Here is a 23,303-nt window from a genome sequence, read left to right on the forward strand (position 1 = left end):
ATAATTCACACGCCACGGTGTCATATTATGCACTTCGCACCAGGCCAAATTTCCAACGAGAAACAATGTGGAAATTCACTACTGTTCCATCTCAAAACTAAACATTTTCAATCTTTTAAATAGTTTTATTTGAATATAATCAGTGATCGTCTTAATGGTTAAAAAATAAAGAATTTATTAAGTACATTATTACGGTTTTATTGATGTCATATTTTATATTATTATATTTGCAATTCAACCGTAATTAAATAAATTTAGATGTATCTAAACTTTTTTTTATGAGTATCCTTGATTAGATCATTTATTTATCTTATTTTTAAACACGTTAAATGATTCGTGAAGTCAATACACAGACCCTGGTGGCCACATTCGGCTAAACTTCGACGTATCTCTACATATAGATTATATAAACTAACTGTTCGTGGGAACCTGGAGGACAATTTTTATTTTTGTTCCTTGTTATACAGTGGCGGTCAAATGATTTTGTCATGGGGCGGATATAGCTGATTTTTTAACATGCATTATTTTATAATTAAAAATATAATTTATGGTTATGTCTAATATAAATTTATAAAATTATGGTAAACACAAACTTTATTTATAACTTAGGTATACAGACTTTATAATCTAATTTTTTAAATCCATTTTTTTTTGTTTTTTTTTTTTTGATAATTCGTCCAGTACTTCGTTAGATATTATATTCATAACACCACGATGAACAGCCATAATAAAAATATTACCGCTAAGTCCACAACTTGGTTTTCTGTGACGATATTATAGTGATGTCACTTATTTTTTCATCCGCTGAGCGTTTAGAAGTAGAGCAACTTGCATCAAAATATCTAGTAATTTTCCTTTTATTAGGCATAGTAATAATTGTGAAAATGTTAAATAGACAAAATAGTCAATATTAAAAAAGACACTAACCGTATAATAGTAATACACTTTAGTACACGTCTACACAGACACACATACAGTATAGAAAACACGAGTTCGAAAGAGTAAAGACGAATCACGGTGATCACTAAATATTATGAGTTATGACTTATGATAAATAATAAGTAATCGATGTTTCAAGTTTTCAACCAACTAATGACTTGGGGCTGGAGCTATGTAATATTGTAAAATACTAAAATATACCTACCGATCGCACTATCGCCCGTATGGGTTAATGTTCTGGGAAAGTGTAGAGCTGGTTGTTATTGAGAATTCTCGATCATCGAGTGTGATAATTCCAATATAATATTTTGTGTTTAGTAAATACTATTAATATTAATAGTATCCTAGTTCCTAGATATGAGTCTAAATAATAATATAGTCATGTCATATAAACACGTATAAACATATGCTGACATTTTGTCGAAATTTACAATAGTTGATAATTTGTATTTAGAAAAAAAAATAGAACAACATTTAATGCATTATACTATTATAGAATATACAAATACTATAAATTGTTATAAATATTGAAAAATAATTAATGGGGATCTATCCCCCTCATCCCCCCCCCATCCGTTTGACCACCACTGTTGTTATACAATGTTTATTTCATGTAAAATGAAAATGATGTCAACAATGTTTGTGATACTACGATAGTATTATTTATTTTCAATACACCAATGTATGAATATTCTTCAAACAAATTGTGTTATTTTATTAACCATAAAACAGTGCAAGAACAAGTAAAAAAAGTACCTTTAATGTATTTATGTTATTCATTTTGATGTTATTAGAATTCTAATGACTGGTATATATTTTACAAACAAGTGAACAACTGTATATTCACTTTTGACAAAAAGTATGATAGGTAAAACATATATATATATCAAGTGACCAAAGACTGGATTAGCAATATAATGATATGATATAAACAAATTAATTTATATACGTTCCTACTGAATAAAATTGTTGATTTATAAATGACATACAATGTACAACGCTAATGTACAACTTCAATTTTGATATATTTTACTAGCTTTTGATATGTAACTTTCTAACTTTCAAACATTTCTAGCTTTCTGATGCATGTCATTATATTGGTGGATTTGATTATTTTAACGACAGTATAATGCATTTGAAATTAACTAAGCTAACGCAGTGATTATAATTACTATTTTTACTAATACCTACATATTATTATATCATACATTATAATATTATAAAGTGCATTAGTGTGCATCAATTTATCTGCGAAGGTATGTATCTAACAGGTACTATTCTATAAAAAGAACATGATCATGTACTACTTTCAAGGAATTAAAAACTTTCCGTTAAAAGGAAATGCTTTTTTCTTCAGACGTGTACAAACGAATAGTGGTTTAACTGCATTTGTTTTAGGAAATTAGATTGTTGAGGATTAAAAGTAGTTAAGGGATCCGGGGATGAAACTTGGTGTTCTATAAAAACTTCTGAAAATGGGAACGGAAAATTGTATATCAAGCCCTTACCTACTCGCTGTACTCACTTGTTCGGTTGTATGTGTGAGTCATACTTTCAATATTAATTGATGGACGGTACATATAAAAATGGTTGTGGAAAGAACATGAATTTACAAATAATAAAAGTTATTATCATATGGCTGTCACCTCTTATATTTCGAGCAATTTTTGATAGTAGTTTTTAAATATATATTGAAAAAATTAATAAGGAGGAAAACGCTTTTTATACATCAAATGATTAGAACTCCGATAGTTATTTATGTGAATTGTGTAGAATACCTACTAGGAAATATAAATTTAAATTGTTCCAAAATACTGTAATAAAAGCACGATACTTGTTTAAAAAGTAGGTTTATTGAACATAAAAATGTTAAGTAGATTAAACTGGTGGAAAGATTCTCCTAATTAAAACACTTTGAGATTTTAAATATTAATAAGCGTTTATACTTTATACTAACTGCTACTATATTATGCAAGGAAAACAGGAAAAACTACACTCACAAAAAAAACGTAATTTAATAATATAAGATATTTATATTATTATGCCAAACATTACGTTTTTTAATTTAAACTTATTACAGATTTGACTCTTTTTAAATAATGGTCATAATGTTCCTGAACATTTCTATAAATGTGCATTTCTTTCTCTCGTTTAATTGTATTAAATATATAGGTGGATCTCTGTATCCCACTAAAATGTTCCCAAGCAAAAACATTTAATTCACTAGATCGTTTGTTGCACTGAGAACAAGAGGAGTGCCCCCATGATTCTAATAGAATGAAACGTTCTTTTTTTGAAACATTTGATACAGTTTTTACTTTATATAAAATACCAGTACCACGGTGCCGTCTCGTAAATGTATATCATAATGTTATGCGAGATGTAAATCGAATTACGTATGTTTTTGATATGCGATAAAAGCAACTTTATTAAAGTGTTTTTGGAAAATTTCAGCCCATTCGTTTCATTAACACATATTTATTATTTATCGTGTCGTCATCATCGTTATGATATGTATACATTACCATTTCTATTTGAAGTTTATTATGATGTGTTTAACAATGGCACGATTTGAATTTATTTTTATTTTCTCCTTAACAACAAAAACTGTCGTAAAATTCCAATAGTACAGACCTACAATAATGTAACGATAAGTAACGACAATGATATTATTATTTTAAATTTTAAATCACATATTTTCCACTTGTGAACAATATCGGTTTGCGTGAACATGCCCAAACCATTGGCGTTGACATGATTTTTGAATAGGTTGAGTGAGGAATGAATAATTACGGAAATAAAACTTAAAAAATAATATGTGTCCTTGAGTTACAAATTTATAAACAATTAAGAACTATAGGTATCTAACCTAACCATTTTATAAACACAAAACAATGTCTTCTATTTACATAGGCTCTATTAGGGTCAACATTGAGGTAATGGAGAGAAGACTATCGACCATAGTATAAGAATTAACTGAAATAATGCTTAGGTGATAATAAACTTTACATATTTTATACTAAAAAGTTCTCAGAAAACCAATGAAATTGTAAATTATTTCGAGGCCAAATCTTTGTTCGGGGGGTTTGGGTGGTGGAAGTCATAAGCGCCAAAACGAGATAATCAAAAAATAAATCATATCGTACAAAAGCGCTAAAATCCTAGATACCTGACAAATTTATTATCTGATTATGATAGTGTCAAAGTTTTTGTGTTATATATAACAAGTTATAACTTATAATGCTACTAAGTATTTTTCCTCTGCAAGGAAAATTGAGAAATCATATAGATATATTTTCTTTTTATTGTTGATTTGTGTTTCTAAGGCGATAAACTAAGGGTAACCCAAAATCGGTTAGAAAACAAAGAGTTTTATCCAGCCAAAAAATCATATCTATGTTAAAATTATATTGTTGGTATATGTTCTTTATAAGCATTTGCATTTCACATAAGTTATACCAAAAATGAATTTAACAAAAACAATTACAAATAAATGCGCATTTTATGAATTTTTTTTTATTGTTCAAAAATCAAAATATTTAAGAGAGATGGCCGATGGTTACATATCCTTCAAAAATTTGTTTTTATTTATATTAGGTACATAAGTATATTGTTTTATTATCATGATTATAAATTTACCTATTATTGCGATTATTGGCGATTTAAAATATTTTAAAATATATTATGAAATATAATTATTAAAAATCACACTCCGTTCAGAATCTAAAATCAACCACAATCTAATTATATAAAAATGAATGTAATATGTGTGTGTGTGTGTGTGTGTGTGTGTGTGTGTGTCGATATTACCATGAACACCATTCTTTATTATTTTGAGATTTCCGTCCGTGAGCATCTCCATCTTACCATGACAACCCATTATTTATTGTTTTGAGATTACCGTCGGCGTGTGTGTCCATATTACCATGGCAACCAATTATATAGTATTTTGAAACTTCCGATGGAATGTTTTATATATAAATGGTTGCCATGGTGATATGTAAAACATATTATTCATTTAGAGTTGGCAATTTTAATGGGCAATGAAGTGAACGGTATCAGATATTTTTATATATATATATAGATAGATTAGACCTCTGGGCAGAAGATAGGCTAATTTAAAAAGGGAGAGGACCAACCCGGGGAGGTGCTCAAACAGGAATTTTAAAATTTCCGATGGAAATTTTTGTTTATAGATGGTTGCCATGGGGTTTGAAGAATTATAATAATAATTATTGATTGACGGGATCAGCTAGTATTACATGAAATATTAATATTGGTATGATTTATATTTATTTTTGTATATCTTTAGAGCTAATAATTAATATCATAATATGCAGTTGGAATAGTTTTATATCGTTGGCGCAAATTATATGTAATTTTCACACCTTTGGCGCTTATGCCGTATAAGCCGGTTTTTGGTGACTCCACTAGCCATCTTAATTCACGTCAACGTTCTTCTAAGGATTTTCGAGCGGTAAGACCCCTTGGCCACCCATACTATCATGAGTACTTGCTTATACAACACGTAATATTTAACTCGTTTCGGGAGAAAATTGCATGCGTCTATACTACCAATATTATGTCAGCAAAAAAAATAGAACCGACTATAAAGCAGACTGTAAGACTTGCACTACGGAGACTTGCATACAATAATATACGATGGCGCAAGTTTATTTACGCGGGAGCGTTCGGGGGGAATAGGAGAATTTTTTGTACCGCTAGATTTAAAAATAGCCTCTGGGATCGGTAGGGCTTATAATAATAATAATATAATATCACCTGTCCATGTCGTTATGATTCATTACGTTCGGCGTTTAGCATGAAACTGTGACATAATAATATGTCGTGGTGTATGTGTGCACGAGCGCATTATGACGGACGCACGTTGTGGTCGTCCTTTGTGTACGTGCACCGGCGGCAGATCATAATATCCTACGTCGTGCATGCAAGTGTGTGTGTAGGATTTGTGTATTTGTGTGCATGTGTCTATGCGTAAGTGCTGCATGTATGCGTGTGTGTGTGTGCGTGTGCGTGTGTATGAGTGAGAGTGTGTGGCGCGCGCTGTGCGGTTGCCCGGCCAACGCGTCTACAAACTGTAAACGCGCGCCGCCGTCGACTGCGACTGTGACTCCGACTCCGACGACGAGACGACGACTTAGCTTGCCCGTCGCCGCCGCGTGCATCACACGGTCGTTCCCGCCGGTCGGTCGTCCTCGTCTGTCCGCCCGTTACCGCCGTTCGTTCGCGTTTTTCGACAATTTTCCGCTTACGACATTGTCATTCGTTTCGGTTTTTTTTTATCCATCTCTCACTCTTCTAGTCCCGTCCGACCGTCGTCGAACGTGTGCGTGTTGGGCGCGTTTGCGCGTTTTCGCGGTTTTTTCGTCTCCGACACTAACAATACCAGGTCCTATACCAAGGTATATACCGGGTACACGTCGTCCGTCGTCGATCGCGCCAGGCACTCGTAATCGCAGCAGTGGGTAATATTATCCGTGTTTGTCGCCTAATAACACTCGTGCACACTGTCTGTTTAAATAAAAACCTGACTCAACTTGCGATCGGTCGCGTGTGACGTTTCGACGTCTAGGCGTGTGGACGCAAAACCTGAGAGGACAATTAAAAACCCAAGAGAAAAAAAAGTTCGGTTCTCACGTGCGCTTACACACACAAACCGTCTGATGTTATAATATAATTCGGTGGCTGGCGTCGTCTCACATATATACTTATAATACGTGACTGTAAAACCAGAGGTGAGTAACATTCACGCCGAATCTGCGAAAGTCCGATTTCGGTAGAATATGTTATAATCGACATATCACATATCATATTGTAGTAGTAATATTATTATTTTTATGAGTCGTACATATACGTTGATATATTATAGTGTACCTACCTAAATATAACGTGTCCATCTATTTCACACCCGTCGACTTTGGTCCACGATGACACGAGAATCACTTATTATGGTAGATATCCAACAGCAGTCACATGTGCGTTGACAAACGTAATCAGTTTTTTTTTAGGTATTGCTCTACCCCGGACATTTCTCTACTCACGTCTGTATATTATATACATTGTTAATCATTTGCATCTAATAATAATAGAGTAAATATACACACGTATGACTTATAAAATATAATAGTCAGTCACCTAATTTCATTAGGTATTCAATATTATTGTAGGTATACGTAGATGGGAAGCGAGTTACGTGGAATCCGAATGCAAACTGCGGGTTATACCCGCGCACGTTATCAAAAAATAATTTCTTTAACTTTTCAATTCACTCGATTTTGGGTTCCAAACCCGTTATTTTTGCGCAAAGTCCGCCGAATAAAAGAACCACCTATAAACTTGTTGGAAAGGATTATCAAAAGGGTTCGTATCGATGGGGCTTACAAAAAAAAAGACGAAACCCAACCTAAACGAAATTTCCCGTCCACGTGTATTCTCATTTCTCCGCCCGTGGACCTTATGATAAATAGATTTTATCTTATGAGGTCCTCACAAGAGCAAACAACTTGTAAACGAAATATTTTTTCTTTGTTTCAAAACCTTTTGAACGACTGGATTAAATATAAATATTAAATCATCAAGATGTTGTCAAAATATTTTCGTGTTTATATTATATAGGTAGGTACTCAAAAATGAAATGGATATCATATATAGTATCATATTACTATATTAGTACATATTAGGTACATATTAATTTATAAATTAGTAACTAGTATTAATATTCATACTCTTTAATTGATAGAATTGTACTCTGAACCGAGAGAACAATTGAATTATTTAAATAAGAAGCTCTCATTTAAATGGTTAATATTACACTTTACAAACGTGAATAAGATCATACATACTTACATAAAAAGTGAATTTAAATTAACTTCAGTGGAAGATTTAAAAGATAAATATTGTATCCAAACGACTTTTTTAATAGTTTAAAAATAGCCTTACATCTTTATATTCACAAGACAATGAGTTCAATTTTTAAACGTTTTTTTTTGTAATATTTTTATTATACAAGATTGCTTTTCTGTTCAGAGATAGACAGTTAAAAATAGTTAAAATAGTTTATCGGGTGTATTCGCGTGTTACCCTTGGTTCCGAGCTCGATCCTGATATTGCGGGTCTTTGAAATTTTGATATGAGTAATCCAAAATATGATTAAATTAGTAAAAATATATTGCAAGATATGATTTCTTGAGTTAAAGAAAAAATATAATAATAATAATAATAATAGGAAAATCATGGTTATGTCATTACTTGTGGAGCATAAAAATTAAGCCAACCGTATATTCTAGAAGTACCTACCTCTAACGTTCCGAGTCCTTTTCCGATGATACATCATTGTTCAAAACGATGGCAACTGAATGCATTTTCACATAACTATTGAAAGTCGGTAATAATTTCCGAAGTATCATTTTTAAGTGTATAATAATAATAATAATAATATACTTGATGATGATAAATTTAAGAGTTATTGTTCATCTATATATAGATTGTAAGAAGTAATGCAATGACGCAAATAATACAATGCGTTCACTATACCATTATATTATTATTATTATTATTATTTCATCTTGATCATATATGAAAAATATTTAAGATTTGTATGTTCATTATTTTAATCATTACAAATTTAAACAACCTCATATGCATTGTAACAAGATAGTCACTAAATACATATAATATATTTCATAGTTAACATTACAGTATTTTAAAATTTATACAAATTAGCAGGTAAAAATAAGTAATACATTATATATTATAACATAATCCGTAAGATAGGTCGTTAGTTATGAATTATTACTAATACCTACTTATAAACGATATTTTCTGTTTTTACTAAATATATTTTATTTGTGCGTTTATATACACAGTAACAAAACATATAACGCATTATTTTCTTTTGCAATAACAAAAATAATTAGTCACTCAAAATGGAGTGAATTTATTTAGCTGGATAAAATTATCAGTTAAACGCATACATTTAGTAGCCACTTTGTGAAATCTATCTTTTCATGAAAAGTTGTCAATTTCAAAAAGTGGAAACGACTTTTTTGAAATGGTCATTCTAATTTGACATCGGGTAATTTTTTTCACAATGTTGTTATTCACTTTTTGAAATAAAATATTTACCAGTTTACCACATACAATTATAATTATTATTATTATTATTATTATTATTACTAGATAGGCTTTAGGTTCTACGAATTCTTGAATTTCAATGTTGTTTTTTGGTGGTTGTACATTTTAATTATTCTAAATAAGATATGTACCTATAACATATTGTGTTGTAAAGATAGAAATTATATACAAAGTTTGTCTTGACGTACCTAATATTTCTTCATATTTCAGAAAAAGTGCATACCTATTTGAATTTTAGATTCTGAGTGGAACGATGAATGTATTGATTTTACAATGATGTGTGTTTTTTTATTTTTTTTTTTTTTTTTTATTTTTTTATTTTTTTATTTATTTTTTTATTTTTTTATTTTTTTTGTGTCTGTGTACACGATAAGTAGTCGAAATAATGCTACGATTTTCAACTTCAGTATCTTGTTCGATCAGAAAGTGAATATCGTTGGTGCATTGGGGAGGTCAAAATTTAAATTTCCCAGTAGTTTTCAAAAGCGCCGGGAAAAACAAAAGAAAAATTAAGGAAAAACGGGAATTTTTACGCAAAATCTGTTTTCGAGAAAATCGATTTTGGTTTTTGGTGTAACTTTAAAAAAAATGACCGTGGATGCATGAAATTTTGACTGAATGTTTACATTTCCATTTTCTATACACGATAAAATTTTCAAAATATTTTGACTTATTTTGAGCTCTTTACGGACATTGTCAGTTTTCATTTTTTTTTAGTTTTTTTTCTAAAAATATCAATAAAATTTTATTTGTTGGATAAAAAAGCTTGAAAATTTAATAGAAGGCTCCTAGTATATTGTTTCAAAGGCAGATGAAAAATATTAAAAATCGTTAGTCACAGTTTTTTTTTATAAGCATTTAAAGTTCAAAAAATGACAAAACATGGAAAAATCACGAAAATTTGCAAATTATTTCGAGTTAGAAATTCATAAAAATTTTTCTTTTTAAATCTAAGATATGAAAATGTAATACAAGATTCCTTATAGGTTAATTTACCTTTATCAAAAAAAAAATGTCTATAAGAAACTCAAATTAAATTTTTATGAGCGTTTGAAATTCATATTTTTACAACATTTGATATTCACTCGATTTCTTACGTAAAGATTTTCTTATTTTATTGTAATTAAAAAACGAATGACTGTAGATACATGAAAATTTCACTGAATGTTTATATTAGAATTTTCAATACACGATAAAAATATGAAAATAACTTGACTCTTTTTGAGCTGCTTACGGACACTGTCATTTTTCAATTTTTTTAATTTTTTTTTCTATAAATATCAATAAAATTTTATTTGTTTGGTAAAAATGCGTGAAAATTTAATGCAAGGCTCCTGATACATTGTTACAATAGCAGTTGAAAAATATTACAAATACATAGGCACAATTTTTTTTTATAAGTATTTGAAGTTAAAATCTTGACAAAATTTACCAAATTTAAAATTGAATAATTATTTTGTAGTTAAAAATGTATAAAATGTTCAACTTTTATATCTAAGGATTGAAAATTTAAAACAAGATTCCACGTAAATATTTAATACTGTTACCCAAAAAATTCTAAAAAACACATTTTACGCAGTTTATTTTTATAGTCATTTTAAGTACAAATTTGGACGAAATTACATATTAAAAACCTAGGATAACTATTTTAGTTATTTTATTGTGATTGTATAATATTATTCGTGGGTACTTGAAACTTCTAAAGTATACTATTATATATCTATGATAGTACCACGGTTTTTTGTTGATGTATAACGCGTTATAAGTACCTAATAAATATTATGATATGATTAATTTGGAATTTATTATAGGTACCTAATATAATATTATGTCTTATACCTAGACTAACATACCGTCTCCGCTCAGAATCGTTTTTCTTATACAATGATATTATATCATTGAATTCAAATTTAATACCATCCATTATACAGTGACCCACTTGTAACCTACTGTACAGCAGAGCGAAATCCACTTACCCACCTTTTTTTTTTATTTTATATTGGTACCTACATATTTTTTTTTATAGTATTATTTTTATAAATTTAATATTGTTATGTTTATAAATGTAATATTTTCGGTTAATACTCAGTATCGTTCTTATAACGTTTTAGGAAAAATATTTCCCAAAACCTTATGACATAAAAAACATAAATCTAATATCTTTACATAAGAAGGATCTTAACAAATTAATAATTGCTATCAACGTGCTAATTATGAAGTACTTAGCTGTTTATCTACATAATTTATTTTTTTTTTGAACTATGCCCATGTACTTTTTTTTCATAAGGTATTTTTTGTATAAAATGTTTTTAATATTATTGTAATTGAAATATTTATATTATGTAAAAATCTTGGCTGTAATAAATTTAATAATAAGATTTAATTTCTGTGGTAAATGTTTTATTGCACAAAATTAATGACCTCATTGTGAAAAAGTGACTGTTTTGGAAAATATTTCTGTATTTCACGAAGTATGAAAAAGACGTTTTTTCCATTTCTTAAAATGGATAACTTTTCATGAAAAGATATATTTCACTAAGTAGCTACAACATGTACGTTTCAGGTCAAAAGATTAACATTTATCATACGGTATATCTTTCTTCGAACTACATAGATACTTCTTTTTTTGGCAAAACTTATCAAGTCACGCATTACGGATATAGCGGATCCTAAAAATAACCTATCCTCACCTTCATAATGTCTACGAGGGAAATTGAATGTCCTAAAAATGCCAATCATATAGGTACCTAGTATTAAAACATGTCTCGTTGTAACACTCCATAAAATCATTAACTATTTTAAATATTTTATTATTTTATGAATAAGCAAATTGTAAGATTATAGGTATGAGTACGGAGAAATGGTAATTAGACACTTATTATATCTTATTATCTATATATATAAAAATGAGTGTACATTTTGAATACATTTTATAACTCAAGATTCACCGAACCGATTTCGATAAAAATTTCAGCGCATATTAAGATTGATATGTATATGGTTTCTGTGAAGTTTGTACGCTGTGTAATTAGTGGTTCCGGAGTTATGGCCTCTTAAATGCACACCTGGCGACATGGCCAAAAACCACAATTTAAGCTGCGGATTAAAATTATAATAGAGTATTGTGTATTGCTTGCTATTGGTTACGGCCTTACGGGCGCCTTTGTTGATTTGTATTATTTTTTTTTGTCTATTTATTTTATATATCTTCTAACTATATAAATGTGAAATGAAAATCTTTGTACAGGGTCAACTCTGGAACTACTTATTCGATCTTCTTTTTAATCGATAGAGTATATTACGGAGATGGTTATTATGAAACAACATTTTAGGAAAATAAACCGGAAAAGTAGGAACTCTGGATGTCAAAAATACAACAGTGACGCAACAGGTTAGGTTAGGATTTTGTATTAATTGATTATATTAATCCACCATAGGTAGAATACGACAAACTTGATATAACTTTGATACTTTAGAGTTAAATCATGCACTTACGTACAAACTAGAGGTCCGCGATCTACCGCAGGTAGATTGCCTACCTGATAATATACTGCTGCGAATCAGAATTTTTATTCCAGGCATCGGAAAAGTTAAAATTAATTTTAAACACCATACACCGAATATTAAATAACGAATTGAACAAAGTTTGAGTAATATAGAGTTGGTACATTTAACGGGCAACGAAGTGCACGGGTTCAGCTTATTATTATTATTATACATCCCTGATCATTTCGTATAAATAAATAATATGGATATAATTATGTTCCAAATTATACTAATATAATAATGAGAGCTGTGAATTTATATCTTTAACTTATTTTTTTTAAACTTATTGTAAGACATGGTGTTTTGGCATAAAGATGGTATTATGTAATATGAATTTTAGTTAATTTTTTTGGTATTTTTAGTAATAATTTTGGTCAATCAAATTGTTTTATACATAGGTGTTTCCCTATTTTATGAATTAATTTATTCTTCACACCAACTTTATAATTATTGAATTTTTATAATATGTAAGTACCTTCCTAAATAAGTAAATGTTATATTTAAGGAAGATTATTGGGAATTCAAGTGCATTTTTAACTGCATTTTTGTGTGTGCGAAAAGGATTTTTAAGGTTTTGTAGGGCATTTAATTCACAGCCATATATAACTGTAAATTATAATATAATTTGTTTCGCTAACATAGATTTTATTATGAAAGTAATAACTAATAATTGTATAATCGTACCTAAATATTTATTTATTTTTTATTTTAGCTGTCTGATTTTATGTATCTAGCTACGTTTAGATTTTTAGATCAAATACAAAATGATCGTGACCACTTTGGCATATTTTCAAGTGTAGGTACCGTATAGTATGTCAACAGAGAAATCGTCAAATAATATGTTTGCATTTCATGTTATTTAATATTAAACGAAATTATATTTTGTTGACTACCCATTTTTTATTTTTCAGAAAAGAATTTAAATCAAAAATGTATTATTTATGTGCCCTCGTTCGTATCAACATATTGTTGCACCGATTATGAATACAGCAGAATTATGGGTTAACAGTATTTGACGAATATTTATTTATAAATGTAAACAACATTATGGAAATACTATTTATTGTACAATCAATAACGCATAGAAAATAGGTAGGTACCCAAAAAGTTATAGGTAAAAATCCAGTACGATTCGAGCAAGGAGACAAACATTAAAGTTAGCAGACTAAAAAATCCAAAAGAATCATCGCCATATTGTGCAAATACTATGACAATATTTTTAGATGGAAATTCAACTTAAGAATTTATGGGTACTATTTAGGATTTATGCAGAAACCGCCAATTAATAATACTGGTATACACTTCTTTGTGAGAAATTCATGTTTATTAATTTGTGAACTGAAACAAAATTGTAACGCATTTACTGAGACCATAGTTTAAAAGTTGAATTATTAATAACAAAAAATTAATACATGTTATCGAATGAAAGTTTAACGAAGTTGTACATAATATTGTATTTATTAATAATCAGGAAATACTTTATTTATTTTATGCAAATTGAATAATTTGAGTTAATATTTTGTTATATTAATGGATTCTGTATAAAATACTAAATTATTTAATATGAAATATTAAATTTGCTCTGTTAACATTATTAAGTAGATACATCCTGCATTATTTAGTATATGTATAGGTAGTATTAAAATATTGTTTTTTAGGATTGCAACTTTTTTCGTTGTGTTTATATTTTTTGTAATATTAAAATTCAAATCTATTAGTAAATATTTTATTTCAGTCCATTAATTACTTTTGTTTTGCATGTATTCAAAATAAATTGAACGCTATTGGATGAATTATTAATGATGATAAATCATATTAGGTATATAATATTATAATCACCGTTATTCCTCGTTTGACAACAATTGTTTACTAAACAATTAGCATAAAATATAATGTTAATATTAAATTTTAACATGCACGATGACATATAAAAACGATTGTTGTGTATAATACTATAATGTGGATCTTTGTTTTTAATAATATATTATGTATTTATTTTTTAATAATTCACTTATAAATAAACGTTTAAAATATAAAACCAAACTACAAAGTGCATACTAATAATTATTACTGTCCTCATAAAAATTCGGCAAATATTCGAGATATGAAAGCCATAGAAACATTTAGATATATGATATATCTATTATCTACTGATTTTTTAAAGCTGGTTACTCTAAAGCGTGATCAGTTACACAATACACGTATCATTAAAACATAATATTTCGGAATACTATAAGTGTTTACAAAATATTATTATGTCACGATGATTATTTTAACTCACATAAAATAATATGTACCCATTTTGGAAACGTTTAGTTAATAATCCGAATAAAAAGTATTTAATTTATTTACCTAAAGATTCAACAAAATCACGATAACTTTTCAAATTCTCGAAGACACTGCACGACGTTTCATTTGTATGCTTTACTTACATATTGGTACACACAACACATGTACCTGTTATTGCTAATGTAAGTATACTGAGAGCTTTTCAATAAGACTATCTTTAAGTTTATTGAATTTAAAGAAATTACTGTACGCGACCTCTTTTGATGACTGTACGCTTGCATGTTTAAAGTTTTGTTTAATACACGAACCTTGAACATTTTAGTTCAATACTACGTAATATTATTATTATTATTAAAGAAATAATGGCTTGAGTTCTTTGTAGTTTTCTTAAACAATTTTGACTTAGGTGTTAATAATGTTTGGTCACAAACCATACGTGATAATATGACAGTAAATTTTTTTTATATATCAATTATTGCAAAATATTTGATCACCTAAATTAATATATCTGTGAGGAAAAACCCGTAGCAATAGTTAATATATGGTTTTAACATATGGTTTTATATAGAAGTGCAATAAAACTATATTTTGCAGAATATAATCAGTTCTAGATGCAAATTCCATCAATTAAGGTGGATTGAGTTAGTGGATTTATTTTATAGGTGTTGATGCTTAAATTGGTTAATATTTAAAATTATACATACAATATATGTACGAAAAAAATGAACGAAAAATACAACAAACACTTCATGTTACAGGGGAATTATATAATAATATATAATGGGTAGGTAGTTGTATGCGATGAAGTACATCTAACAGAGTTTTAAGAATTTAATACAAAAAATATTATTCACAGATTATATTTAATGTGCAGTTAAATACCTATACGTGTGCGTAAAACATACCTTACCACATTATATACAGTTATGTAAAATGCTGTAGGTATAGTTTATAAGACGTAGAAACAATACAAAGACCGACTGTATTCATTCTCAAATGTAAGTACCTACTTGTAAAAACTTTTATTTTCATTATATTTTGCTCTGATAAAACCAACAGATTTTATGTTTTATAGATTTAAATTTTGTGTTTGTACAAAAATTACAATTAGTGTTTACTATCTCTTAAATTAATTTATATGCGATTGATGGAGTAACTGCACAACTAAAATCTCTAAAAGTAAAATAATTATGTGGTATAGATAAATAATATGGTATTCGTGTTTGTTCGTCTTTATGCGCATCGTATCTTATAGTGAATACTCGTCTTTGATGTTAGATGTTATATTATATTATAATACAAGGGATAAGAGGTGCTTACCCTTTTTAATTAACTTTTAAAAACGGCACAAAACAAAATATGCACACCGTATATTATCGTGATAACAATTTATTACAGCGTAATAATATACAGCTGCAGTATAGTTATAATGTGTTTCAAATAAACTGTTTTCAAAAGAGATAGACAGTCAAAACTCAAAATATTATAACAATTGAATTACATAAAACAGTAAGTTGATTCATGCATATAGTTACAACTACCTACAAGCACGCAGAATCAAGACAAAAAATATGCATTTTTTTCAGCTATAATCTATATGACTATATTATGATGTAGGCACGTTAGTTTTATGCATACGGAACATCATCCGCAATCATTTTAGTTGGTGTATCAATAAAACAGATTTAGTATTTAAGTGTCTAATAAACTCGAGAGAAAACCCAAGGAAAATAATATAATGTATAATATACATATATAACGTGTTTACACTGCTTTCATACAAAACTATATTTAAATTTTCTACCTTTTTCCCGGCTTATATTTTAAATGATTTTATTTTTATACAATATTTAGTTTATAAAAATGAATACGTGTGTTTTCCAGAGTGGTAAATTCTTAAACATTAATTTTCCTAAAAGTCGAAAAAGGTAAGTCACCCGTGTAATAAAATACATGATAATGCATTAGTATGGTGCATAATACGAAAAGGCGAAACTTAAAAAAAATACAATTAAAACCAAATTACAAAGATTTTAATTCAATCTCGCTTTAATGCGGTTTCAACAAAACTTTTCAAACTTTACTTCAATCGTCGTAAAATGAAACAATGCTGAGAATATTATTGTACCTAATAATATTATTTAAAATGTATGAAACAAAAAAAATAAGAAAGTGATTAAAATCCCATAAAATTGTGAAAACTTCGTAGTACTTATACCTATATAATTATGGCTTAAAGGTATAAAAATACTGTTTCAAGGTGTTGGAAATTGTTGGTTACCACTATGTTCAAGTGTATGATTATCGCCCATTTTTCATGTGGAGGTGGACATGATCGAACAAATATTTAGTCTACCTATAAGACTATACCTACCTACTGTGTTAATTTAAATAAAGACCTTCATAAAAAACTGATCGGGTAATTTTATTCAAGTGGTGGTATAGTGATCAACAATTCATCGACAACTTAATTATGACGTAGACTCGTGAAATAAAAAAAATTGAGTAAAAGACAGACTGCTAAAAGTGAATACACGACTATATACGTGACGAGACGAATGCATAAAAAATGAAAAGAAGCTCGCTATAAAATATTTTAACACATATTATAGTGAAGTATTAGGTGGTGTAGGGACCTATACGAGAATATGAAATAAACGTATGTTTGCGAATACATTTTCGATCGGAAAGAAGAAGAAAAAAACACTGCGATATTATTTCTCAGATGATAAACGACCTAAGTACGTGTATGAAATATCACGAATTCGTTCGATTCGTAAGCTGCGTGTACCCATACAACTCACTAGACAATAATAATAAAAATAATAATAATAATAGCTGTAATAATAAAAATTGTATATTATGATGATCGGAAACGTTGTTGCGTGTATACTACACGATACTGCCACAATAGTAATAAAAAAATATGTATCATATTACACGAGAGAACAGGTATATCTATTAAAGTGGTGAATAGTGGCAGTGAAAATAATAGTATAATATCGGTTAATGTCGAAAAAGAAACCTATAATATCATGATATACATTATACATGTATAGGCGACGCGCACCGCCGAAGGAAACGATGACTGTATATCCGACCGGGCCGACCGAGAGACGCGATGAAGACATCAACGTAATCATCGGCCACAGTAATAATAATAATAATAATATCACATAGGCAGTGTTCACACCCGCGAGCGCCGTCGGACCGATTCCCGTAGCGCTGTCCATATAATAATAATAAATAGTAATAATAGTAACATCATAATAATGATAATAATAATTCATCTGGCCCGCAACAATGGGAGCCTCGGTCTCTAATTGGATTTCTAGCATGGAAGTACCTACACGAGTGAGACCCGCGCGAGTGTGTGTTCGAGTTCGAGTGTGTGTGTGTGTGTGGTGCGAGTATAAAAAAGGCGGAGCGGACCGCGGTCTGGTGCGCTGCCGGTCGTCGAAACCGTCTGCGGGTACCCAAACCAGTTTTTCGACATTCTTTTGTGGACGACTCGGCGGCGGCGGAGGACCTCGCCGGTACGACGTTTTTTATGCTCGCCCCCACCGCCGCCTACGTCGCCCCGCCCGTCACGCAGATAATTACTTTATTAGTGTGGTGATCACGGACCGTAATAACCGTATACATTATAACACATGCGTTATCGTATACGACCAGATAGGTACACGCCGTTTATAACATAACATATATACCACACGTCGTTGTTATTATAGTACCGGTTACCACCAGAGTATTATTTCGGCGACTATGGTAGGCGAAACGCATCATTTCGCGGTAATACCAGCGGATCGTTCAACTATATATTATATATGTGTTATACTCGTACATAAATAATGTAGGTAACGACACGTATAACGTCGATTTCCCCGTGTTGGCCGTGTACTAGGCGATCCGGAAGTCGAAACGTCGCGTTGTGCGTACCTATACGTGGTTCCGGTAAAATGAAACATATTCACGTCGGGAAAACGCTTTTTGAATCCGTTTACCGGAATAATATATTTTCCATTATCCCGACAGTGTTTCTATAGTTTAGGCACATCGTACAAATCGGCCCGCAAACATTACACCACGAAATCGGTGGTCACGGAAAGTCTCCCCATCCGTAGTCCGTATAATAATAATAATAATAATAATAATAATAATAATAATAATAATAATAATAATAATAATATAGTATAATATTATGTACTTACGTCTTACATAGTAACGTAAAATGTAGGTACAACATGCTGAACACCGTATATATTATAATATTAGATTTAACGAGCTGAGATGAACGGTCGACGAAAACGAAAATCGGTAATATTATATTGTCTGTTCAGTCGTTAATATCGTTGTCGAGGTCGTCCGCGCGTATAATTTACTTTCCGTCGACATTTTATACACAATAACTATTCTAGTAATTTTACGTAGGTACAGTATTATCAGTGTACAGTCCTTCGACTCGCGCCTGTTTCCTCCACTAATTTGGCCGAAACGTTTACAATTTATTTTTTTTTTTTATTGAAACTGTTCAGCCCCCCCCCCCCCCGTATTTAACGTGATCAGATTGTTTTTTATTTCTCCCCCGACGTCGTTTTAACCGAATCGTATGACACAACAATAGACACGCGAAATTTTGCCCTCTCAATTTCGTCACGTTGTGCGTTCATCGATTTAAAAATGGCTGTATGTATATACGACACATACACATTGTGCAAATTATTAAGGTTTTTGGTGGTCGTTTCATTCCTGTAAAACGACACTGACGATTATTATACTCTTCTATATACGTTTAAAAGTAATTAAAACATTCATTTTGTGGAAAGACGTAATGGATCATGTCCCATATGTCTCTTGATTGCAAAGAAATAATTATAATTATAATTAGGTATACATTACATTTTACACGTGTTCGTCATAGTAATACTAATGACTACTAGAAATGGTGACCATAGCAACTGATTACATGATCAAGCGTGAAAAAATAGCTTCTTATAAATATCAAAATAGACCCACAGCCATAAGATAATATATTTATTATTTATGTAAAAATTGATACTTTTAATACTCCTCAGTGTGATGATTATAATTGTAAAGTAAACCGTTTACATTTTTAGAAAAGAAAATAATATGAATTCGGTTTGTATTTCGTTAATTAATTTATTCTTTTTGAACTATTATTGACAATAACTATTATATTTTATTCGTACTTGGCACTTATAGGTACACAATATAGTATAAACATGCTTATAATATTAATAAAACATTAAAAGCCGATATCAGCCGAAATTAATTTTTCAATATGTTAACAGCATATTATAACATTATCAAGTATTCCCAAGTTTTAGTTTACGTATCAATTTACTAATAATAAAGTAATATTCAGCATATATTTCACACATTTTTTGTTCTACAATATTACACACCTGTAGATATAGAGGGTATATAGACCGTTATAGTTATTAAGACGTACTTCTTGTATATAATATATAAAGACTAAAGAGAACGAACACTTATGACCAGCCCCTTTCAAAAACTATCCAGACAAAAAGTACTCGGTTAAACTACCACCAGTAGCATTTCGTTTGATGTCTAGAGTCTAGACCGAATGAGAATATTTCAGGTTTAGTTTAATTTTACAAGACATATTGTTTTTACGTTTCCCGCGTTCGTGACATCTATTGTAGGTACCTATTTGTTTATCAATCTCGGTAAGTTGGATTTTATATTAAATTAATAGATGGCATACCAATTTGTATTAATATTACGGAAATACAGGATACTACCAATATGATAATCAATAATCATATCATATTTTAATTTGCACTTCTTAATGATTTTGTCTTATTTGCAGGCATGACCATTCATTTGTTTGGTTTTAACTGCCATATATTGATAGAATTATTTTGATAACTATAGTAGAATTTTTTTGCTTGATGAGAAGTTTATAAAAAAATAAAATGTTTAGAGTAAAAAGATTACATATGGGTAAAGCCACGTATATGTAATGGTTTATACATAAAAAAAGGAAAACAAATATTATTTATTCATACACATGGTCATTACTCATTATCTACTAAAAAAACAAAAATATTAAATGTAGTATTAGGTAACATTATGCTTTAAATTTAATATTAAATATTAATGTATATTAATACATACCTTATATTCATAAATGTTTTTTTTTGTTCATATCTATGGATTTTAATAGCATGTGATTGAATGTTTTCGACACTCACATATTTAACTACATAATATTTAATCATTTTTCGAACAATAATAATTGCATAATACCTATGTATATTCAAATAGTTTTTAATGTATGAACTTGTGAGCCCTAGTTGTACATTTCATAATAAACGTAGCGGGTACCTATGCAGTCATATTAATGTTGAACATTTATTACAAATTTAAAATTATTAAATCAATAAAATCAATATAATCTGTGCAAAAGTCAATATTAATGATATTGATTAATCGTTTTTTATACGTTATTTTTAATATCGAAAATGTAGCGCCATTCCTGTAGAGGTATATTATTTTACATTATTTACCTAGTAATAATATTACCTGTACCTATTGATAAATTATAATAATAATTCGTCGGTACAATAATTATTATTATGGTACCAACGACGTGGTGTGGCTATTGTAGTTGTTGACATAATATTTTAACACAAGAGCAGTGACTATTATACTACATAAACGTTTGCATCGGAAGTCGCAAAAAACGTCGAGTCGTACACCCACACGCAGCGTGAAAAATAAAACGTCGTTTATTCAGTGGATATAATATAAATACAGCATAGGTACTCTGTTCGCGCGGATGACGTGGAAATGCCCTCGTGGACTCTGGCTTGCGAGGAGGTCCCGGGAAATTTGTAAAAACAACACTCAATGGTGAACAAAATATCAGCTGTTCCGGACGGTTGACTGCAGACACTCGTTGCCACGTCTGTGGCTTTTTTTCTCCTTAACGAGTAGGTTCAGGTGGTATAGTGGTTTTTTTCCCGCAGTCAAATGCGTGTAGTGTGCTTTTACTTCCAGTTTTTACGAATTTGTTTAAAATTTTCCGCGCAAAAACTCGATCAAAGGTAAGAGTTCATTAAGCTAAAAATACGTGTAGGTATTGTTTACGAGTAGCGGTAGGTAGGGAATATAGTTCGGCCGCAAATAGCGGTTAAGTGCGTTTGAAATATTTGCATTGCATTTGCTCTCAGACAGTTGACGATCTATTCGGTCTCGTACCAAGTAGGTATTATAATGTATAACTCCAAAAAGAATCCACTATAACGATCGGATACATAACTATTCACCGGAAATATAATATGATATTGTAATTTTCGATGCTCTAAAATAATATAATTTAATAAATTATATCATGTTAAAGTATTTGAGAAGTATTCAGAATTATTTGAAATACTGTTGAACTGTTGAGTGTCGGTTGAATGTTTTGGTCTAAATCAAATGAAAAGTTCAATGAAATACTTTAAAAATATAGAAAAAAAATATCTTTTTGGTTTGCCGGTAAGTGATCTACAAAATAATAATTGATATAATATAATATACATTCATATACCTTTTATAACTTTATCACTTTCTCACAAAACTCAATATATATAGGTATATAGGTAGTCTCAATATAGTCTATATTATACAGTTATAGATTTTGACAATATTTTTAATTTTTAAATGGCTAATGAAAAAGTCAATATAATGGTAATACATATTATTGTCATTGTAGGCAACATATTGTGTGTATACATATACAAATCGAGCAGGCGAGCAGGATAGGTGGTATACCTATCCGTATAATAGACAATCAGTTTTCTTATCTTTTTTTGGCCACATCTACCATATACTATTATCATTAATATTTATTGGTGACAGTGGTGTATTTTCAATTTTTTTCTGGGGGGGGGGGGGTCCAATAATTCCGACATAATACTGGTAGGTATACCTCTGAGTCACGCCATGTACGCCGTCAGCGTAACATCGTTACTTCGTCGTTCCGCTTATAGTACTAGCTGTGCGAGTCAATCACCACCGAATTTTTTCGTTGAAGTGTCTAAAAATTCGTATTGTCTCAACCTTAAACATAACGTCTACCTTTCTTTGATCGGACCCGTGGTTGTCACAAAAATCGAAAATCGGTAACATATTTAATTGCTTACTTGGGCGGCGTCTGCCCGCCCGTCACGTGCGTGTTACCGGCTGACCGGCTTATCGGTCTAATTGCCTACCGCTGCTCGCTATCTCAAGTCGACGATGCTCGACTCAAGGTCGTCGGGTAAAAATAAAAATTCCCGCTCGTGCTAATGTCTCGAGTCAAAACAATTCTAATCGGCCTCTCAAGCCGACCGATAAGACCGATA

General features: G+C 30.0%; 1 protein-coding gene across 1 annotated transcript in view; it reads left to right on the top strand.

The window, feature by feature from the left end:
- The first annotated feature begins 6,093 nt into the window (after nt 1-6,093).
- LOC100167244 (semaphorin-2A) overlaps nt 6,094-23,303 on the top strand; it is a 401,079-nt gene continuing 383,869 nt past the window's right edge. The window contains exon 1 of the mRNA XM_029491091.1: nt 6,094-6,695. The gene's annotated coding sequence lies outside the window, so the exon portion shown is untranslated. The remainder of the gene's footprint in view (nt 6,696-23,303) is intronic.

The sequence above is a fragment of the Acyrthosiphon pisum genome, chromosome A3 (genome assembly GCF_005508785.2).
Source record: "Acyrthosiphon pisum isolate AL4f chromosome A3, pea_aphid_22Mar2018_4r6ur, whole genome shotgun sequence".
Classification (NCBI taxonomy): domain Eukaryota; kingdom Metazoa; phylum Arthropoda; class Insecta; order Hemiptera; family Aphididae; genus Acyrthosiphon; species Acyrthosiphon pisum.